Genomic DNA, 21,972 nt, shown 5'->3' on the forward strand with positions numbered 1-21,972 from the left:
TGGATAGAAGACATGTCCCACAGTCGGTGGTTCTCCAAAATTCATTTGCAGCACTCTCAGAATGTAAGGACAACATGAATATGGACTCAAGCACAGAGGGTGAGAAACCATCGACTCCTATGTCTAATGTATGCAAGACTGCAGCCAAGGACAAAAAAGATAAAGTGAAGTCTCAAAGGAAGCAGCTGTTGCTGGGTGATTCAATCATAAGAAGTGTGGAGCTTAAAGAAAATGGTTTTGTGAGATGTCTCCCTGGTGCTACTGCTAGACGAGATAGAAGACGTATTATTAATATTGTTAAGCAAGCAAAGCAGGAAGGGGACGTGGATGTTCTTGTCCATCTAGGGACAAATGACCTGGCTTGCAATGAAGTGTCAGAGGTGAAAAAATCTTTTATCACACTTGGTAATGATGTACAGGATTTTGCATCCACCATTTCATTTTCTGAAGTTCTGCCTGTGCATAATGTTCAGAATGATAGGCAGAGCCGCATAAAGGAGTAAAACATATGGCTTAGTAAATGGTGTCAAGAGCAAGGATTTGGCTTTGTTTCTCATGATAGCTCTACTTGGAATAGAAAGGAACTGTACAAAAAAGATGGTTTGCATCTTTCTCTCAAAGGAACAAATGTACTTAGTGAGCAACTCCAAGAATTTGCGAAAGAGTATTTAAACTAGGAAGGGGGGGCAAAAGAGTGGAAATACAAGAGTCCAATTGCCCCCCGAAACAATGCCAGAACAGGTCAGAAGCACAGAGGTTAAGAAATGATAAGCACAGAGTCCTGTCTACAAATGCTCGCAGTTTAGGTAAAAAAATCAATGAACTTGGGTCAATAATGGCATCTGAGAATGTAGATTTAGTGGCTGTTACGGAGACATGGTTTAATGAAAGAAATGACTGGGACATAACCATACCAGGGTACTCTTTATACAGAAGAGACAGAGAAGGCAAGAAAGGAGGAGGAGTGGCCCTGTATGTGAAAGATAGCATTAAATCTAACCTAATACAAGTTGGTGAGGCCAACATAGAGTCAGTTTGGGTTACGTTGCAGTTTGCTAATCATGCAGTAACTCGTGTAGGTGTGATATATAGACCACCTGGACAAGTTAAAGAACTAGATGATCTACTAGTTGAAGAAATAGCTAAAATGACAATGAAAGGAAAGTTATTATGGGAGATTTCAATCTTCCAGATATAAACTGGAAAACCAAAATAGCAAGTTCTACCAGGAGTACAGATATTCTAAATTCCCTACTGGGGTTGTCTCTGCAACAAGTGGTTGAGGAGCCAACCAGGAGGGAGGCCATTTTGGATTTGGTATTCACAAATGGGGATTCAGTATATGATGTCATTGTAGGCGAAACCTTGGGATCTAGTGATCACCAGTCAGTGTGGTTTAATATAAGAACTGTGAAAGAGTCACACCACACAAAAACAAAAGTTTTAGATTTTAGAAAAACAGACTTTTCAAAAATGAAATTAGTCATAAATGAGTCCTTATCAGACTGGAACGGATTACATGGAGTCCAGGAGAAATGGGACTACTTAAAAGGTGCATTATTGAAGGCAACCGAAAATTGCATTAGACTTGTCAGTAAAAGCAAAAAAAGGAAGAGACCACTCAGCAGAAGTGGCCCAAATCATTAAAAATAAAAAGCTAGCATTTTGTAATTATAAAAAAACCCAAAGCAATGAAGATAAGGAAATCTACAAGATTAGGCAGAAAGAGGTCAAGCAAGTTATAAGAACTTCTAAAGCGCAGGCAGAAGAAAAAATAGCTCAGTGTATGAAAAAGGGGGATAAGACATTCTTCAGATATATAAATGAAAAAAGGAAATTAAAACAAGGAATAATTAAATTAAAAACAAAGGACGGAAGGTATGTAGAAGAGAATAAGTGGCTAGCCGACTGCCTTAATGAATACTTCTGTTCAGTTTTTACAGAAGAAAAAGAAGAAGGAGAAGGACCTCCACTTGAAAGGATGACTAATGAATCGTTTGATGCATGTGTCTTTACAGAGGAAGACGTTCTAAGATTGCTGTCTAAGGTGAAGACAAATAAGTCACAGGGTCCTGATGAGATACACCCAAAATTATTAAAAGAGCTTAGTGGTGAGCTGGCAAAACCATTAACAGATTTATTTAACCAATCATTAGTAACACGAGTCGTCCCGGAAGATTGGAAATTGGCAAATGTCGTGCCCATTCACAAGAAAGGTAGTAGGGAGGAATCAAGCAACTATAGACCAGTGAGTCTGACATCAATAGTAGGCAAATTAATGGAAACCCTATTAAAGGATAGGATTGTGGAACATCTTAAATCCTATGGATTGCAAGATGAAAAACAACATGGGTTTACTTCAGGGAGATCATGTCAAACAAATCTTATAGATTTTTTTGACTGGGTGACTAAAATAATAGACGGTGGAGGTGCAGTAGACATTGCATATCTAGATTTTAGTAAGGCTTTTGACACTGTCCCACATAGAATACTTATCAATAAACTGCAGTCATTGAGCATGGACTCCCATATTGTTGAGTGGATTAGGCAGTGGCTGAGTGACAGACAACAGAGGGTTGTAGTCAATGGAGAACATTCAGAACAAGGTCATGTTACCAGTGGGGTACCTCAGGGATCTGTACTGGGACCAATTTTGTTTAATATCTTCATAAGTGATATTGCAAAAGGCCTCGATGGTAAGGTTTGTCTTTTTGCTGATGACACAAAGATATGTAACAGGGTTGATGTTCCTGGAGGGAAACGCCAAATGGAAAAGGATTTAGGAAAACTAGAAGAATGGTCAGAACTCTGGCAACTGAAATTTAATGTGGATAAGTGCAAGATAATGCACATGGGGCGTAAAAACCCAAGGGCAGAATATAGAATATTTGACACAGTCCTGACCTCAGTATCTGAGGAAAGGGATTTAGGAGTAATTATTTCAGAAGACTTAAAGGTGGGAAGACAATGTAATAGAGCAGCATGAAATGCCAGCAGAACGCTTGGATGTATAGGGAGAGGTATAAGCAGTAGAAAGAGAGAAGTGCTTATGCCGCTGTACAGAACACTGGTGAGACCTCACTTGGAGTATTGTGCGCAGTACTGGAGGCCATATCTCCAGAAGGATATAGATACTCTAGAGAGAGTTCAGAGAAGAGCTACTAAACTAGTACATGGATTGCAGGAAAAAAATTACCAGGAAAGGTTAAAGGACCTTAACATGTATAGCTTGGAAGAAAGAATAGACAGAGGGGATATGATAGAAACTTTTAAATACATAAAGGGAATCAACTCGGTAAAGGAGGAGAGCATATTTAAAAGAAGAAAAACTACCACAAGAGGACACAGTTTTAAATTAGAGGGGCAAAGGTTTAAAAGTAATATAAGGAAGTATTACTTTACTGAGAGAGTAGTGGATGCATGGAATAACCTTCCTGCAGAAGTGGTAGCTGCAAATACAGTGAAGGAGTTTAAGCATGCATGGGATAGGCATAAGGCTAGCCTTCATATAAGATAGGGCCAGGGACTATTCATAGGATTCAGATATATTGGGCAGACTAGATGGGCCAAATGGTTCTTATCTGCCGACACATTCTATGTTTCTATGTTTCTTCTTACTCAAAAGCACATGTGTTGACTTCATTAAAAGTAACTTTACTGGACAGCTACAGTGTGTCGAGGATATCCTTAGTAATTCACTGTTTGCTTTCACTAGACTTTTTCTTTAAATGCAGATACAGTTTTTGCTTATTCCATTCAGAAAGCATTTCATGCAAATTATAGTAAAAATCAATCAATTCTCAGGGCAATTTTATTGAATGAGTTCCTGAAAAGCATGCTGTCTTTGTGTAACAATCAATAACCACTCACAGGTAGTGCTAAAGTTCCAGCAGTGATTGGTCTTTCCAGTAAAACTGCTACTCTTTGAAATAACTGTTGATTAAATAAAATAGTCTGAGAATTTTCATAATGTTGTATTCCACTTTTTATGATCTTGAATTTATTAAGATCAAGACTTGCTTTTAAATTGTTTCAAAATGGAATGCTTTTAAAGATTGCTTTCAGCAATTTTATTTCTAGAAGTGTCTGTACTGTGTGGATTATCATGTTTTATTTATGGAATTCATTCCAAAAATACATTTTGTACAATAGGACAACGATGCAACCCTGTATTTCACGGTCATGCAAATTTGCAGTGTAAAAGGTTCTTGAGTGCTTAGGCTACAAGCAGGTGCAGTGAGGTTTCAGTAATAGTTTGGCACTCTTTCCTTTGCAGTTGGCATATTTTTAAAAAAGGAAACTCCGGTCTTAAATTAGGATTTAAGTTTTGAATCTGAAGTCAGTGAGGGTAGTCTATAAGCTACATTTATCTTCTGCTTGTTCCTTTTCCCTGATCTAGGGATTCCCATGAATGCCCAAAATGATTTGCTCCTTCTGGTACTAATTGCTAAGCTGAAACAGTATATGTCTATGAGAAAATCTGAAACAAGGACATTAAGGCCAGCTGTGGGTCTTGGAAGTGTATCACAATCAGTGTCAGAGGGGATACCTGGCCCACCAGAGAAAGTGAGAAAGAAGGCCCACCACAAAGCATCCCACCCATGGTTAAATAGGCTTGGGTTAACAGCTACAGCTTATGCTACTTCTGTGCAAAAACTAGCACTAGTCTGAAGAAAGTATTTTTTGAGCTTAAAAATGTTCATGTATTTTTTTCAGCAGCAGGATAGCAAACCACTCTGCAGTCCATGATTACTATTCATATGTTACCAAAACTGGCAGAGCTTGCTCATTTGCTACAAAAGACTTTCAGAGAACGTTTGCATGGACCAAAAGCTGATATAGACAAAATGCTGTCAGAGACTGCTTGCATGTTCTCCACTGACATATAAGCGGTTCTGTAGACAGCACAACCTACAATAATTTAAATCAATTATTTCTTTTGACGTTTTGCTATTGCAAAAACACAGTTTGGTAGCTCTCAAAAAAAGCAAAAATCACCAAAATAAAAAAACAGAATCCTCAATGAAATATTATCACGTACCTGGAGATGAGCCTGATACCGTGAGGAAGGCCTCTCTTGCGCCTTCTGACTCGGGACCCCTGATAGTGCAGACAGGGGGCACCGGAGTATAGAGTAGAACGAGCGCCTGGATGTTGCTTGAAGCGGACGATGGCCACTGGTGAGGGTTGCCAGGGAAGTCCGGTTAGCAGAAGGATGAGCAGGCAGCAAGTGCTGGAGGCCGGAGTTCCTGGGTAACAGGAGGAGCCTGGTGAGCCTCCTGGGCAGGATGGACGGATCTGGGAATGACAGAAGCGTGGTAAGACAAGCCGGTTCTGGAGCCAATCGGTAACATAGAAGCTAGTAGGAGCAGACAGGAAGAGAGGTCACAGGACAAGCCAAGGTCGGTGCAGGCGGAGAGCAGAGAATCGTCAGGACAAGCCGGGTCTGGAACTGGTAGCAAGATGCAGGTAAACAGGTATCCAAGGCTGAAGACAAAGCAGCACTGGAGCAGTGTAAGGGCTGGGTTTAAATAGCCCATTTAGCGCCAGTGTTTAATGCACGTTGCGTATTCGTGAACGTAGGTGCGTGGCTGCGCGAGTCCGCGCATGCGTGGCTGCGCGAGTCCGCGCATGCGTGGCTGCGCGAATTCGCGCATGCGCATTAGCCATTGTCACGTTCCTAACGGGAACACGTCTTTGCACAGCAGACATTCTCTTACATTGCCCCCCCCCCCAATGGGCAGCCTCTTGATGCCCAACTGGGACAACTTCTCCGAGTGATTGCGTTTGAAGGCTTGAATTAAGTCTCTTGCATGGATATTGTCCAGTGGCTCCAAAAAACAAAATTAGACTGGATAAGTAAGGGTCCTTCTGCTCAAGCAAGCGGTGGGCCCAGGACTGGGGTTCGTCTTGTAGGAGGGAAATGACGAAGCCCACCTTAGTAGCTTCGAGTGAAAAAGTCCGGGGTTGTAGCGCGAAGTATAGTTCACAGGCATTATGGAAGGACCTGAATTTGCTGCGATCACCAGAGAACTTTTCCGGGGTAGGAACACGAGGTTCTGGAGGCAGAAAAATTACTGCAGGAGTAGCAGGAGATCCTCCCTAGGCGGATGAAGAGGGGGCTGACGGGGTTAGTGACTGGACCCGTTCTTCAAGCCGGTTATAGCCTTCTTGTAAGTTCTTGGCAGACTTAGTCAGTGCCGCCAGGTGATGACATAACTCGTCCATAGGAGAGGTTCCTCGGTCAGGCTCAGACATCTGGCTGCTTTGTACTATCACGTACCTGGAGATGAGCCTGATACCGTGAGGAAGGCCTTTCTTGCGCCTCCGACTCAGGACCCCTGATAGTGCAGACAGGGGGCACCGGAGTATAGAGTAGCACGAGCGCCTGGATGTTGCTTGAAGCGGTTGATGGCCACTGGTGAGGGTTGCCAGGGAAGTCCGGTTAGCAGAACGATGAGCAGGCAGCAAGTGCTGGAGGCCGGAGTTCCTGGGTAACAGGAGGAGCCTGGTGAGCCTCCTGGGCAGGATGTACGGATCTGGGAATGACAGAAGCATGGTAAGACAAGCCGGGTCTGGAGCCAATCGGTAACGTAGAAGCTAGTAGGAGCAGACAGGAAGAGAGGTCACAGGACAAGCCAAGGTCAGTGCAGGCGGAGAGCAGAGAATCGTCAGGACAAGCTGGGTCTGGAACTGGTAGCAAGATGCAGGTAAACAGGTAACAGGTATCCAAGGCTGAAGACAAAGCAGCACTGGAGCAGTGTAAGGGCTGGGTTTAAATAGCCCATTTGGCGCCAGTGTTTAACGTACGTTGCGTATTCGCGAACGTGGGTGCGTGGCTGCGCGAATTCGCGCATGCGCATTAGCCATTGTCACATTCCTAACGGGAACACGTCTTTGCACAGCAGACATTCTCTTACAAATATGTTCTGATCTTAGCTGTGTTCAACAAGATTCACAAAATGCCCTTAATTTCCCCCCTCCCCCCCTTTTCTTGTACCCACCTGTCACACTATGTGACTTTCTGTTCATCACAGATATATATTGAATGAATATATGGATCAATTATGTTTATATAATCGATTACATTATAATGCAATTTTCTATGTGTTTGATTCCTTTGTTGGACCTGCAGTTCCCTTCCTAAGCACTAGGCGGCTTTGGCTGGTTGGGCGGACATATGCGTGTCCCCTCCTCTTTCGTTGGGGGTTTATCTCGCCTGCATTGGAAGGGACTTCCTCTGGCTGTTTCCCCTCCCACGACTTCTGTTGGTGTTTGGGGCACGGTGGGGTGAACTTCTGTTGGTGCCACTGTCGGTGACGTCATCGACCTGCGAGGTTTGGGACACACACGCTGGTGGGATTGTGCTGCATGGTGGGCCTCGGGAGTATTTAAGGGCCAATCCCGGCACTACAATTAGGGGTGGCACATCCGGGGGACACCTATCTGTCTGGTATGTAGCGTTACTTGTAATGATTTTGGACTCCACTGTCCAAAGTATATTTCTTTCTTTCTCCCCTTGTTATATCATGTGGGGAGATTTTATTTATCTTTATTGCTACCACTGTTATCCCTAATATTATACTTTTCAGATCCCATATAGGAGCCCATACTTACAACAGTGGATCTTATACTAAACCTATATTTTTTCTTTTTTTTTTATTGCTGTTGGTTTATCCACTATGTATATTGTATATTTACCTACAATGTATATTGTGGGTTTAAAACTTACAATGTACTTTACACTTTCTTTTTATTGTTATAAGATTATATTAATCACACTATACACATATTTCCTTTCATCCCACACTAGTGTAGACATTGACTGTGTTTTTGGTCCCATCTATTCCCTGTGTCTGCCCAAAGCCAATTTTCTGCCTTGCTTGGAGAAGGTTGGTCCAACATTGAAATGCCCACCTCTCAGAAGGCTGTATGGATTGGCAATGCTCAGAGACCTCAAAGGTAATGGATGTCCATATAATAGAAAGATAGAGGGACCATAGCATAAAACCATACACATAAACTTTATTATAATTAAATAAGATTTGCACTCACATGTTCCATGAATATAAAAGCGCATATACAAAGCGCCTCAGCAAATCATAGAATCCATCCAGGCAGCAGAGGACTCATGGAGAGCCGTCTCATCTACACTCATCAGCTATGCCCCGCAGTGTCTCCGCACAGACACAGCCGCAACGTTACTTCCGGGTGTCCGGACGAGCTTGGAGTGTCAATCGTCTAGCATTGACGTACAGCCAAACAACCCAACATGTTTCGTCACAGGGACTTACTCATGGGATTCTCATGCCACTCATCCCATGAGTAAGTCCCTGTGATGAAACATGTCGGATGAGTCCTTTTTTTTATAAAGAATATTATTGTCTGTATCTGGTCCTGATGAAGCTCACTGCGAAATGCGTCGACCTTTGAGCAGACATATTTTCATATCCACGCGCTTTTTGATATGCATTTTCTCGTTTATACATGACCAACTATCTAGTCATGTCTACTTATATATATGTTGGGTGACTTAGACCTTCTGTTTGGTCATGTTCACCATTTTTTATGAATAAGTGGTTTTAACTTTGAATTAATAAATGTGTTTTTTATACATCTGTGTCCAAGTCTATCTTATGATGTGCCCTTAAAGTCCACAAGTGTCTTCAGTTGTCCCCTACAACTGCGGTTTCTCTTTTTGTATGCCCTTAATGTCATTCATTGTAGGTGGGACATGCTGTTGAGTTTGAGCATATGGCTCCCAAGCCCCCAGTCCACACAATTCCAATGAAAGTCACTGTCCTGTAGCAATGTATAGGTTAGTGAAAGAAGCCAGTGAGCACAGTGGGGGGACACAGAAGATTGATGGAAGTGTTTTTTTTTTTGTAAACTGACAGTGCTGTGAACAATAGTATTGTACTTCAATAAAGGCCTAAACATAAACAATGTATCAACAAGGTATATAACACTACTGTGAATATGTGTGTATATAAAAATATGTGAAAAATTGTTATCTTCAATAAAGTGCTAATGTGCTATCAAAAAATGAATTATTATAATATCCATTAGTATAGATGTGAAAACTGATGGATATAGTGTAACATTTCTAAGAAAAACAAATTATAAAGTGAACGAAATGCAGAAAAGGTCCCACTAAAGAGTCCTCTTATCAAAATAGAACATTCAGTACAATCCATGAGAACAACACAAAACTTCTTGAATATGGTGAATCTTCTTCTTCTAGTAAACCATCTGTTCAAAAACGTATGCCTAAATTAACTCACCAAATAGCAATGTCAGCAGCGCATTTTCTTTGTAAGATCAACTCTGCAGGGACCATAGACAGACCACCTCTCTCAAGTAGTATAGATATGTCAGATCTTCAGGAGCTCAACATGCAGGAATGAGGGAAAAAAAAGGTTGCAGGAAACAACAGGTAGGGGAGGAGACAAGACCAGTCACCATGCACAAGAAGAGAGAGCAGCAGTAACTGGACTATATTACAAGAAGCACCTGCATTGAGGCAGGGTAACTGCACAGATCTGGAAGTATTGCAAAAAGCACATTAAAGCGGAGTTCCAGCCAAATTTTTATTTTTTTTAGAAAAAAATACCCCTAGAATAGTCAGGGCTAGTGCATTTAAATAGCGATATTGTGTAAACTGTCCCGTTTAGTGTAAATGCAGCATGAATTACTTACCTTGTGAAATTCTTGTACAGCGCGGCCATCTGCGGTGTGGGCATCTGAAGCCGCAGTGTCCCTCTTCCTGGATTTAGCGGTTGTAAGCGAGTCCCAGAATGCTATACCCTCGTCACTTCTGGGGCAGGCGCGCCATCCCACAGCTGGTTCCGCGTCATTGCGCATGCCCAGAAGCTGTTTTCCATCCATCGGCAGAGAATGATGCGCCTGCACCGGTGTCCCTCGTCACTTCCGGCACCGGAAGTGACGAGGGACACCAGGGCAGGCGCATTGACTCCTGGGATTGATGACACTCATCTCCCAGGAGTCAATGCAAAGCAGGAAATGACGTCGGCGGCCACGGCCGCAAAAGGAGGAAGTGCAGTTATTTATCACTAAAAATAACCGAAAAAAAAAAATATCCAATTAATTTTTAGCATATGATAAGGTTATGTATAATAGAAAGTTTAAAATTAGGGTGGAACTCCGCTTTAAGATTTAAGTGAGAATACTAATGCCTCTTGTATTCAGACAATATTTTTTTATCCCAGAGTTTAGTTTTAATACCTACTTCAGAGAAATATCATGATTAACGACTAGGTAGATTAGAAACTGTAAGCACAGCAAAGACATGTTTCCACAGCAGATGGCTCATTAATGCCCAGTGTGGAGTTATGCCAGCTGCCTATAGATGTACACATGTACACAAGAAAACCCAAAATACAAAAATGTTCTTAAGTCTCAGAACAGATGAGATCTCCCAGAAAATCCTAATATAATGCACCATCTGATGTAATCAAATACTGTGATCAATATTTTAATGAAATGACCTATATGTTATATTACCCTTTAACAGCAGCATGCTGTATCATTTGGGGTTATTGCTATACAAAACATAAAATATTAATCATACCACAAAACCTTGTATGTAGAATCTGCATAGACATTTTTAATGATATCTAACTCAAAATAAAAGTCTAGGCCCACTTTTTATGACATAAATCTATACTATACAGTCACACGGGACAAAGTAAAATTATACAATGGAAAGAACAATTTGCAGTAGCAATATTTTTTCTCCAGTTTTATAACAGCTCTCTATCATGACATTATGTCATAAATCTCGACAGTCATCTTCTTTATAATAATGTTGCTTATTAATATTTCAAGAAATATTGTTTAACGCCTGTAAATGTGGAAATATTACAACTGTCAGTAAAACTTGTCAGCTGGACAGAAATCCTTTCTTTGACTTGAAGATGTTTGCTGCTTCTAAAGCTGAAATAATATGTTGTTTTCAGCTCCTTGACAGAGGAGCCTTACTTTGAATGATCCAATTTAATTGTATATAACACAGTAGCTCTCAAAAAGTGAAGATCTGTTATAATATAGAAAACCACAATGTGTGTAGTGCCCTGCCCTAGTTAGGCTAAATTCTGTGTTTTGGCTCTGCTGTACTCAATTTAGTTGTGATCAGTGTTTTTGGTCTGGTGTTTATTACCCCGCTTGCTAATGGAATACGTTTCTAGAAGATAAAGTAGGAGGATCAATCACTGAGTTATGAATATTTACCTGTATGTGGACATCAGACAATCCCTGGGAAGGGGCACCTGGAAGGCGGCTGGGGAGATGATAAATGTATGGATGGTCTGTTCAGAATCATCTTTGTCCTGGGGTGGCTGCCACTGGGAGGAAGCCTGAGTGTGTTTTGAGAAGAGTTGCTTTTAGGCCTTAGCATGTGCTGGGCTGAGGGCCTGAAGGTAATAAGCTGAATAGGATTTGCCTGGAGGGCATCACTTGTGGAGGTTGGACTGGAGAAGAACATTTTCTTCCCCACTGAGGAGTATCACGTGGAAGCAGGAATGCCGACAGCTGTCCTAGGACATTGTGAATAAGACCTTGATCTGGGATCCTAGGTGTGCACATGTTTAGGGATGTAAGTGCTGTGGTTGCTGTAAGGACTGGAACTGCTCGCATAGAGTCCTAGATTAGCTGGCCATTCCCTTTTACCCCAAGCAAAGGCTGTTACAAGAGGATTCTGTCCAAATGTTGTCCTGTTCGTTTTTTGTAACGTTTTGGAGTATCTTTACACCCTTATCCCTCTCCTGTTCAAGTTTTCTGTAATATATCCACAAAAAGACAATGCTGTGTTGTGAATTGTTCTCCTTGTTGGAGGCAAAGCTGTAATACAAGTCCTCATTTGACACTTTGAGGACCTGTACTATAGGTGTCCTTTGAAAAATGCACAATTTTAGAAGGTTCCTTTAACAAAGGACATTTTTCTACTTCTACGGATAGCTATCAAACTGAAGACCAGGAAACTGAACCATCAAGGCATAATCAAAAAATTCAAAATCCTTCTTTGTGAATCAAGAGTTAGGCGAGCCATACACGGTTTGAATCTTGGCCGGTTCAGCAGGAACCAGCCGAGATTTGAACCGTGTATGGGCAGGCTGAATGTACCACGTTGATCAATTAATTCACATGCGGTTATCACTAGCAGCTGCTATAGCCGCTAGGAATAATCACTACTCTGCTTCCCAATCTACAGAACAACAACATTGGACCCATAATCTGTACTTAATTAAAGAGTGTCAGTTTCAATATTTTTGCCTCTTTTTTCTACCACATGATAGTTGTGCAATTGTTTGTCGAATGCTTATTTTCAGTAAATAATACACTAAAAAGAAGTTTAATTTGCACAAGTACAATATAATACCCAATGTCTGCCACAATATAAAAGACTGTATTGTTTTGTTGAATTAATAGATACCAAATACATCATGCATTAAAATTGCTCAAAAATTGTTTAAAAAAAAAAATCCTATTCCCATAATTGTAAACAGGTAATGCATTGAAAGTCTTGTTAGCTCATCAATTTAGAGTTAACTATGAATAATGGCCCTAAAATGGTTGCTCTTATTTCATTCGTGATGATACTTTACATGTTATGCTTATGCTGTTTGCCTTCATGCACATTCCCTACTCATGGGTTTGCATTTGTGAGTGTGTACAGGGCAACAGGGTTGCTATTAAAAAATATTTACAGTATTTTTTATGGTTTAACATTTTTTAACACTTTTTTTATGTACTTGTATTCAGTGGTGGGATTCAGCCGGTTCTCACCGGTTCTACCGAACCTGTTACTAACATTTTACAAGTTCGTGGAACCGGTGGAAGCCGAGAGCAGCGGCAGAGACAGCTCTTTAAATAGGCAGTTGCTAATTAAAGAGCCGTCTCTGGGGGTGGACAGCAGAGCTTCCTGCTCACCTCCGCGCTGGCTGCTCCTGGTCTTGAGTCCCCCCCCTTCCTGCTCCACTAAGCAGCACAGTCTCCTCTCCTCCCCAGCCAGAGTCCAGACCTCACTCCCCCTCTCCCTCCCCCCCAGTCGGCTCCCGCGCAAGTGAATGAACCGAAGCACACAGCCAGGTGCACTAAGAGAGCCGGAGGACACAGCAGGGATGTCTGCAAAGCTAGCCCCCCTCCTCCCCCCTGTCATACACAGGTCGCCCTCTGAGCTGATTGCCCATCCATGCTGCTGCTGTAAGAAGCCCAGGTCGGTGACTGTGGATGAGTGTCCTGCAGCTTGGTAAAGGTGAGTGAGATGACCCCATCCCCCACACACCATCCCATACCCCACACTATCTCCCCTGGGGACAGGGACCCCTTCTAACCTGGGAAAAGGGACCCCTTCTCCTCTGGAGTCAGGGACCCCTTCTCCCTTGGAGTCAGGGACCCCTTCTCCCCTTGGAGTCAGGGACCACTTCTCCCTTGGAGTCAGGGACCCCTTCTCCCCTTGGAGTCAGGGACCCCTTCTCCCCTTGGAGTCAGGGACCCCTTCTCCCCTTGGAGTCAGGGACCACTTCTCTCTTGGAGTCAGGGACCCCTTCTCCCCTTGGAGTCAGGGACCCCTTCTCCTCTTGGAGTCAGGGACCCCTTCTCCTCTTGGAGTCAGGGACCCCTTCTCCTCTGGAGTCAGGGACCCCTTCTCCCCTTGGAGTCAGGGACCCCTTCTCCCCTTGGAGTCAGGGACCCCTTCTCCTCTTGGAGTCAGGGACCCCTTCTCCTCTGGAGTCAGGGACCCCTTCTCCCCTTGGAGTCAGGGACCCCTTCTCCCCTTGGAGCCAGGGACCACTTCTCCCTTGGAGTCAGGGACCCCTTCTCCCCTTGGAGTCAGGGACCCCTTCTCCCCTTGGAGTCAGGGACCCCTTCTCCCCTTGGAGCCAGGGACCCCTTCTCACCTTGGAGCCAGGGACCACTTCTCCCTTGGAGTCAGGGACCACTTCTCCCTTGGAGTCAGGGACCACTTCTCCCTTGGAGTCAGGGACCCCTTCTCCCCTTGGAGTCAGGGACCCCTTCTCCCTTGGAGTCAGGGACCCCTTCTCCCCTTGGAGTCAGGGACCCCTTCTCCCCTTGGAGTCAGGGACCCCTTCTCCCCTTGGAGCCAGGGACCACTTCTCCCTTGGAGTCAGGGACCACTTCTCCCTTGGAGTCAGGGACCCCTTCTCCCTTGGAGTCAGGGACCCCTTCTCCCCTTGGAGTCAGGGACCCCTTCTCCCCTTGGAGTCAGGGACCCCTTCTCCCCGGACCCCTTCTCCCCTTGGAGCCAGGGACCACTTCTCCCTTGGAGTCAGGGACCACTTCTCCCTTGGAGTCAGGGACCTCTTCTCCCCTTGGAGTCAGGGACCCCTTCTCCCCTTGGAGTCAGGGACCCCTTCTCCCCTTGGAGTCAGGGACCACTTCTCCTCTGGAGTCAGGGAGTCAGGGACCCCTTCTCCCCTTGGAGTCAGGGACCCCTTCTCCCTTGGAGTCAGGGACCCCTTCTCCCCTTGGAGTCAGGGACCCCTTCTCCCCTTGGAGCCAGGGACCCCTTCTCCCCTTGGAGCCAGGGACCACTTCTCCCTTGGAGTCAGGGACCACTTCTCCCTTGGAGTCAGGGACTACTTCTCCCCTTGGAGTCAGGGACCCCTTCTCCCCTTGGAGTCAGGGACCCCTTCTCCCCTTGGAGTCAGGGACCACTTCTCCTCTGGAGTCAGGGAGTCAGGGACCCCTTCTCCCCTTGGAGTCAGGGACCCCTTCTCCCCTTGGAGTCAGGGACCCCTTCTCCCCTTGGAGTCAGGGACCCCTTCTCCCTTGGAGTCAGGGACACCTTCTCCCCTTGGAGTCAGGGACACCTTCTCCCCTTGGAGTCAGGGACACCTTCTCCCCTTGGAGTCAGGGACCCCTTCTCCCCTTGGAGACAGGGACCTCTTCTCCCCTTGGAGTCAGGGACCCCTTCTCCCCTTGGAGTCAGGGACCCCTTCTCCCCTTGGAGTCAGGGACCCCTTCTCCCTTGGAGTCAGGGACCACTTCTCCCTTGGAGTCAGGGACCCCTTCTCCCCTTGGAGTCAGGGACCCCTTCTCCCCTTGGAGTCAGGGACCCCTTCTCCTCTGGAGTCAGGGAGTCAGGGACCCCTTCTCCCCTTGGAGTCAGGGACACCTTCTCCCCTTGGAGTCAGGGACACCTTCTCCCCTTGGAGTCAGGGACCACTTCTCCTCTGGAGTCAGGGAGTCAGGGACCCATTCTCCCCTTGGAGTCAGGGACCCCTTCTCCCCTTGGAGTCAGGGACCCCTTCTCCCCTTGGAGTCAGGGACCCCTTCTCCCCTTGGAGACAGGGACCTCTTCTCCCCTTGGAGTCAGGGACCCCTTCTCCCCTTGGAGTCAGGGACCCCTTCTCCCTTGGAGACAGGGACCCCTTCTCCCCTGGAGACAGGGCCCTGGACAGGGACCCCTTCTCACCTTAAGGCTTCTCCGTGGCCATCTCCCACCAGGAGCTCCTTCCCTACAGGGGGTTCTGGGGGACCTACTGCTGCCCGAAGGGGATGATGAGACCCCTGAGGTGAAACTCACACAAATCAATTTTTTTATCATTTTAGGCCAATTTGTTATCTGCTAAATCTTTTTGGTTAAAAAAAATCGCAATAAGAGTATTTTGATTGGTTTGCGCAAAATTATCACGTCTACTAACTACGGGAAGGATTTATGTCTTTTGTTTTTTTTTTTTTTTACTAGTAATGGCGGCGATCTGCGACTTTTAGCGGGACTGCGACATTTTCGGCGGACAGATTGGACACCTTTACTGAAAGTCGGAACTGGTTACTAAAATTTTTGAATCCCACCACTGCTTGTATTGCTTTCACAAGGGGGCTAACTTGTGTGGTAGAAGGGGCTGCAGCTGAAAAAAAAATGATACCAGGATGAGGACACAACCTTGTTTTATCCATTTGAAGTCCAGGCCTTTTAAAAAACTGCCTATGGACAGCAAGTTATTAAGGAAACCGGTTTTCAGGAAAACACAGAAGCTGCCATTGCTGATGTCCTTTGAAAAAGTACATTGCTTTTCTATCTAGTTGACCTTCTTCACTATAAGAATATTGAATGATTTTGCTAGCGATATGAGGTTTTTTCTTAAATGCACCATATTCCAACATTTATGAACATTTTTTTTATAGGAGAATGGATAATAGGATTTTTAGGGTGCTCATCAGTCATCAACAAAAATTTGACATTGTATCTAAAAACAAATTTTGATTTCAAATATCCAAAGTTAAAAAGGCATTAAAAAAACCAACGTGACAGATTCATATGGCCTTTGTACAGAGGTTTCCATTCAACATGTTTCACCACAACTGTGGCTTCTTCAGTAGACTTATAGAGCCTTGTACATGATAACACTAAGGATAAATAAAAGACATTATGAGTTTATTAGGTAAGTACGAATCCTGAAGATCCACAAAGATCCATATGAAATACAGTTATACATAAATAATACAGATACTTAAAGCATTTTTATATCAACAAGACATTTATTGAATGGTTCTCACCCCAGGTGACTGCAAGGTTTCAAAAATGTGATGGTAAAATCATAAGTGAATAGATTCGCAGAGTATCAGTGTGCCATAGAGGGAACATACCCCCTAGTGGAGTCTGCAAAGATGTGAGATTAATCCTAATTAAAAGTTCAAGATGGTTAAATTTATTTTAATTATGTATTAAATTCTAAAGTTCCCAAATCCTCTTTTAAAATTATAACCACTAATTACCCACCATATCCAGGGGGGATAATCCCAGTGGTAGGATCCAATCAGATCATATAATCAGCTTTTTACTTTTTAATACTTCAGAGTTTTAGACAATAATTCTCCTTAGTAGTGATAGCCTGTATAAGGAATATACATGCCAACAATCACCATGGGAATTTAGCCCACCCAGCAAGAATAGATAACATCAATCCCTTTGAGTGGTTTACATACCCTTCTTACCTCAATAAGAATAACCCTCAATAACCAGAGGGAGAAAGAGTCATCAATCCACGTTTCTGATAACTTGTGTCATTCAAACAGGTAGAGCCAGCCCCGAGTGTCTGCATAGATTTTAGGTTAAAACCAATCCCTAAGTGAAATAGATACTACAATATATTGGAATAAAACTCAGTTATATCCCCACCTGCAACCATGCTATCATATCAATGAATGTATTAAGGTAAATCTCCACCTAAAGCTAATAGGAGGAGGGTTAAATAGATTACCTGTCCAGATCTCACATCTTGTTACTGCAGGCTTCCACCAGGGCAAGCGACCATAGCTATCAGACCGCCGCCCTCAGAGTCTTTATATGCTCCCTCCATCCCGGCAGCGTCTGACGTCACTGCCATGATGCTGACGTCCATTCCCTGCTGTTCCCACTCCCACCAATCACAAACTGCAGCTCAATTGGCTGCCGCGCTTGCGTGACTCAATACTTCAGTGATGACGTTGCACGCATGCGCCGAAACAGCTGCGCCCATTTTGGAAGTTCCTATTCAGCACCAAATGCAATAGAATGCCCATTTCTTCATTAAGGTCATGACCTGGACATATCAGAGAATGATAAATAGTGGTTAACAGGGAATGGACAGCTACTATTCAAGAGAGCATGTTAGCCCTACAATACCGATATGTATTGCAACACATTAGTCCGACACGACAAAACCACAGCATCCTCATCTATTAATAATTACTCCAAGCTAGAATAATATATTGGCACCACAGGAGACCAGCTGAGGGTGGACCCAGGGATATATATGGAGCCCCACAGCCCAAAACAAGCAACAACAACATTGCCCAAATTTTTGGACTAGAGTAACACCCCGATTGTCCGTATGACCATCCACTCCACAGGGAATCAACCCACTCATGTCCAGAAGAAATATCAAAGCCCATTGGGTCACTTAATCATGACACCCATAGTCGAACCAAATCACTAAACCACTTTTACAATAAGGATTTTTTAATAAGTAAACAAGATTGCAAGTAATGTATTTAAACATCGCAATTCTATATTAAACATTAAATAATCCCACTTCCTGTGGGACACGGAAATATGCCGTTATTTCCAAACTTTAGATATGGCTAGCTTGTAGGTCATTCAGTATTAATTCATAGTATCATATGGGAAATATTAGAGAAAGGGTTTGAAGCTGAGAGCTTCATTCAATCCTGGGAACTTCGTGGCTGACAAATTAAATATCCATTTAGTTTCTCGTTGTAAAGGAAACTTATCTACATCACCTCCCCTTTCATTTTTGGGGATATACTCCAAAGCGAAAAAAATGTCATATTGGTGACATCAAATTGATGGTATAAACCCATATGACAACTTATTGGACTTTCAAATTTCTTGTCAGAGACCAGTTTTACGTGGTTCTTAATTCTATGGAAGAATGGCCAACCTTTACCCCTCAATTATGGGGGATGGAGTTGTAGAGGGCCTCCACGTCAATTACTACCAACCAAGCTCCCTTAGGAATGTCAATACCATCCAGGGCTTGAATCAGATCTGAAGTAAGAGCCATTACATGGGGTCTCAATTGATGTTGTCAATTCTTGCTGTGTGGGCTAAATTCCCATGGTAATTGTTGGAATGTATATTCCTTATACAGGCTACCACTACCAAGGAGAATTATTGTCTAAAACTCTGAAGAATCAAGAAGTAAAAAGCTGATTATAGGATCTGATTGGATCCCACCAATGGGATTATCCCCCCCCCCCTGTATACAGTGGGCAATTAGTGGTAATAATTTTTAAAAAGGGATTTGGGAACTTTATAATTTAATACATACTGTAATTAAAATAAATTTAACCATTTTGAACCTAGGATTAATCTCACATCTTTGCAGGCTCCACTAGGAGGTATGTCCCCTCTATGACATACTGATACTTTGCGGATCTATTAACTTATGATTTTACCATCAAATTTGTGAAACCTTGCAGGCATCCGGGGTAAGAACCATTCATTAAATGTCTTGTTGATATAAGAATGCTTTAATTATCTGTTTTATTTTTGTAATTTATCTACAACTGTATTTCATATGGATCTTTGTGGATCTTCAGAAAATGCACTTACCTAATAAACTGTCATAAAAATATCATATACAAGGCTCTATAAGTCTTCTGAGGAAGCCACAGTTGTGGTGAAACATGTTGAGCAGAAACCTCTGTACAAAGGCCATATGAATTTGTCATGTTTTTTTTAAATTTGGATATTTGAAATAAAAAGTTGTTTTTAGATACAATGGGCCTGATTCATAGTACGGCGAATTGGCGTTTCGGCGGGATTTTGCGAACCGGCGATTATTTAAGTCTGAAATTGGCATTCAAAGAACGGCGGGTGGAAAATAGCGCCTAGTGTGAGATTCATTAAGATGCAATATGGTCAGAGCGCGACTTAAAAACACGCCAGCTAAAAGCTCGACTAAAGTTTAGCCAAATTTTCCCCTGTACCCCCAAAAATCCCAAATCACTGTGGAAGGTGTGGAAATCAATTTGGAGATGACTTGCGTTTAAAAAATGTCAAAAACTGACTTAGAAAGAGAGATATCTCCGAAAGTGTAGAAAGGTTAAACAGCTCCTCCAGCCCCGAGCTACGAACGCGCGAATGTGCGCATGCGCAACGCCAAATAGGCTCAAAAAATTTCGCCAGCGCGATTTTGGGTCAAATTTTTTTTGAATACTGCTTGGAAATCCGCTGTCTCGCCCATAGAAAATGGCAAAAACCGGCGGAATTGGAAAAACATGCACACTTCCAACAAGGGATCCCTTAGTAAACACCATCACATTCCATACACCTTTCCTGCTAACTCAGAAATCATAGCAGTCAAATCTACAGTGTTTATATAGAACCTCCACATTATCTGAAAAAACCCACAAAATATTACATTGGGGAATTGGTCGTCAGATAGAAAAAAAATAGATGTAAAACATATTTCAAAGAAAGATTATTAGCATTTCACACATATCAAGGAAATGTCACAAGTTTGACAATATTTTATGTGTTTCCAAAGAATTTTTTTAGAAATATATTGCAAATACTACATTTTCTTCCATATGGGTATGGCCAAGTGTTACCATTTTACTACACATTTAACTGAAGGTATATATATATATATATCTCATACTTGGCTAATTAGCAAAGTATGCCCAACAAACAAATAGAGCTTTAGCTCACAATATTGCTACATATTGACTGGCATCTTTTGTATTTTGTTCATGTCTTTAGATTAAAAGTTTGCTGATACACATGCCTTTTTCAAACATGAACAAAATTAATGATGTCAACATTTGGAGAATTGGAGATATCCAAGTGTTGCCCATACAGAGGGCTCCTTCCGGATTCGAACTTACAAACCTACAGCAGGAAGGCAGACTCCCTAATCATTGTGCTATTTCTCAGTGAGCGTTGGGTGTTTTCCTCATGCCGTCAAAATGCTCACATGGGAACAGGGGCCATTGAACTGAATAGGATTGGATTTTTTGCCTGTTTTGGGAGTTGATCCTTGAGCTGGACAAATCCCCCTCAAACGCCCCCAAACGGGCTACGTTCACATGTAGGTGTTTGTGGTCTGTTTTTGGGGCTTTTTTAGGTGATTTCATATAACAATGCCTGCCCAAAAAATGCATGTCAAAACGCCTGTGAAAACGCCAGCCAAAACGCACATAAGAACGCCTGATATAATTGCCACGCCAAATTTAGGGATGTTCATGAGTGATGAGTCAGATTGTTGGCTTACATATCTGTTCAATCGTCACAATCTCACTTCCCAAATCCCAAAAGGTGTGTTCCAATTGTTTCCCTAAATATATATTTCTCTCTCTCTCGCTCTCTCATGTAATTGTATATATATGTATGTATTCCTGTATCTAAACATTCTAAATAATGACTAGCAAACTTGAAGAGAGAATTTTATCAATTCACATATACTATACACACCTACATACATACATACATGGATTTGGGCAGTTTAGGTCTCTCTCCTCCTCCTCATTTCTATTTCCCTTGTTTTGGCAACTGAGCATGCTCCAAAACACACAGGACACACACAGTTAATTTTTGGACTGGGCGTTACCATTCTGGGTGTGTGTTTGCTTTGATTATATATAGCTCACTCAGACCTCAGGAAAGATTTGACCTACGAAGAGGTCCAATATATTTGTGTGTCACATGCTTTATGGTTAACATTTGTGGCCCTTTGTTATTTATGGAGGTGAGATTTGGCTGTGTTGTGTGTTGACTCTCTGTAAGTATTTATTGCTGTTAACATAATTCTGTCAATCTGCACATGCATCTGTTGATTATGGGCTCTTTGTCGATGTATATGGTCTAAATGTTGTACAAAGGTTGTTTTTGTTTGAAAAATACAAATCTGTGGCTTCAATGGGATACTGTGGAGACTGTGCCAAAAATATGTCATGTGAAATGTTTGAGCTGTGTATTTGTGTATTAAACAGCATGTTTACAATCTTTTTTACAAATGTCTTCATGTGTCTAAATAAAGTTTTCTGGTGTTCACAAATGTATGTATTTGTATTTCTTTTTCTAAGTTAAATATGCTTAATGGTTGTGTATGGTGACTATTCGCGAATTCGCGAATATACAAACCCGCATTCTCACATTTATACATGAAACCGGAAACAAAACTTTTGGTGCGTGCACACGTTTCCGGAAATTGTCCAGGCCCTCTCGCAATCATGGCTCCTGCGCTCTACACGTCCGAAATTGTGGCATTTGTGTGTAAGGTAAGGAGGGGGTGTGAATGTGCGGGGTGCGGGATGGGGGATGGTGGCTGGGGGGCTGGGTGGGTCGCTTATCTAGCGGGTGTGCAAGAAACTTTTGGTCTGCTGATCTGCGCATGCACTTTCTGCCTATTAGACGTGATCTAGAAGCTTCCTGTTATAGAAACCTCCTAGATGTGAACCTGTTCCCTATATATAATATAT

The sequence above is a fragment of the Pelophylax lessonae genome, assembly GCF_965119305.1.
Source record: "Pelophylax lessonae genome assembly, chromosome: 2".
Classification (NCBI taxonomy): Eukaryota; Metazoa; Chordata; class Amphibia; order Anura; family Ranidae; genus Pelophylax; species Pelophylax lessonae.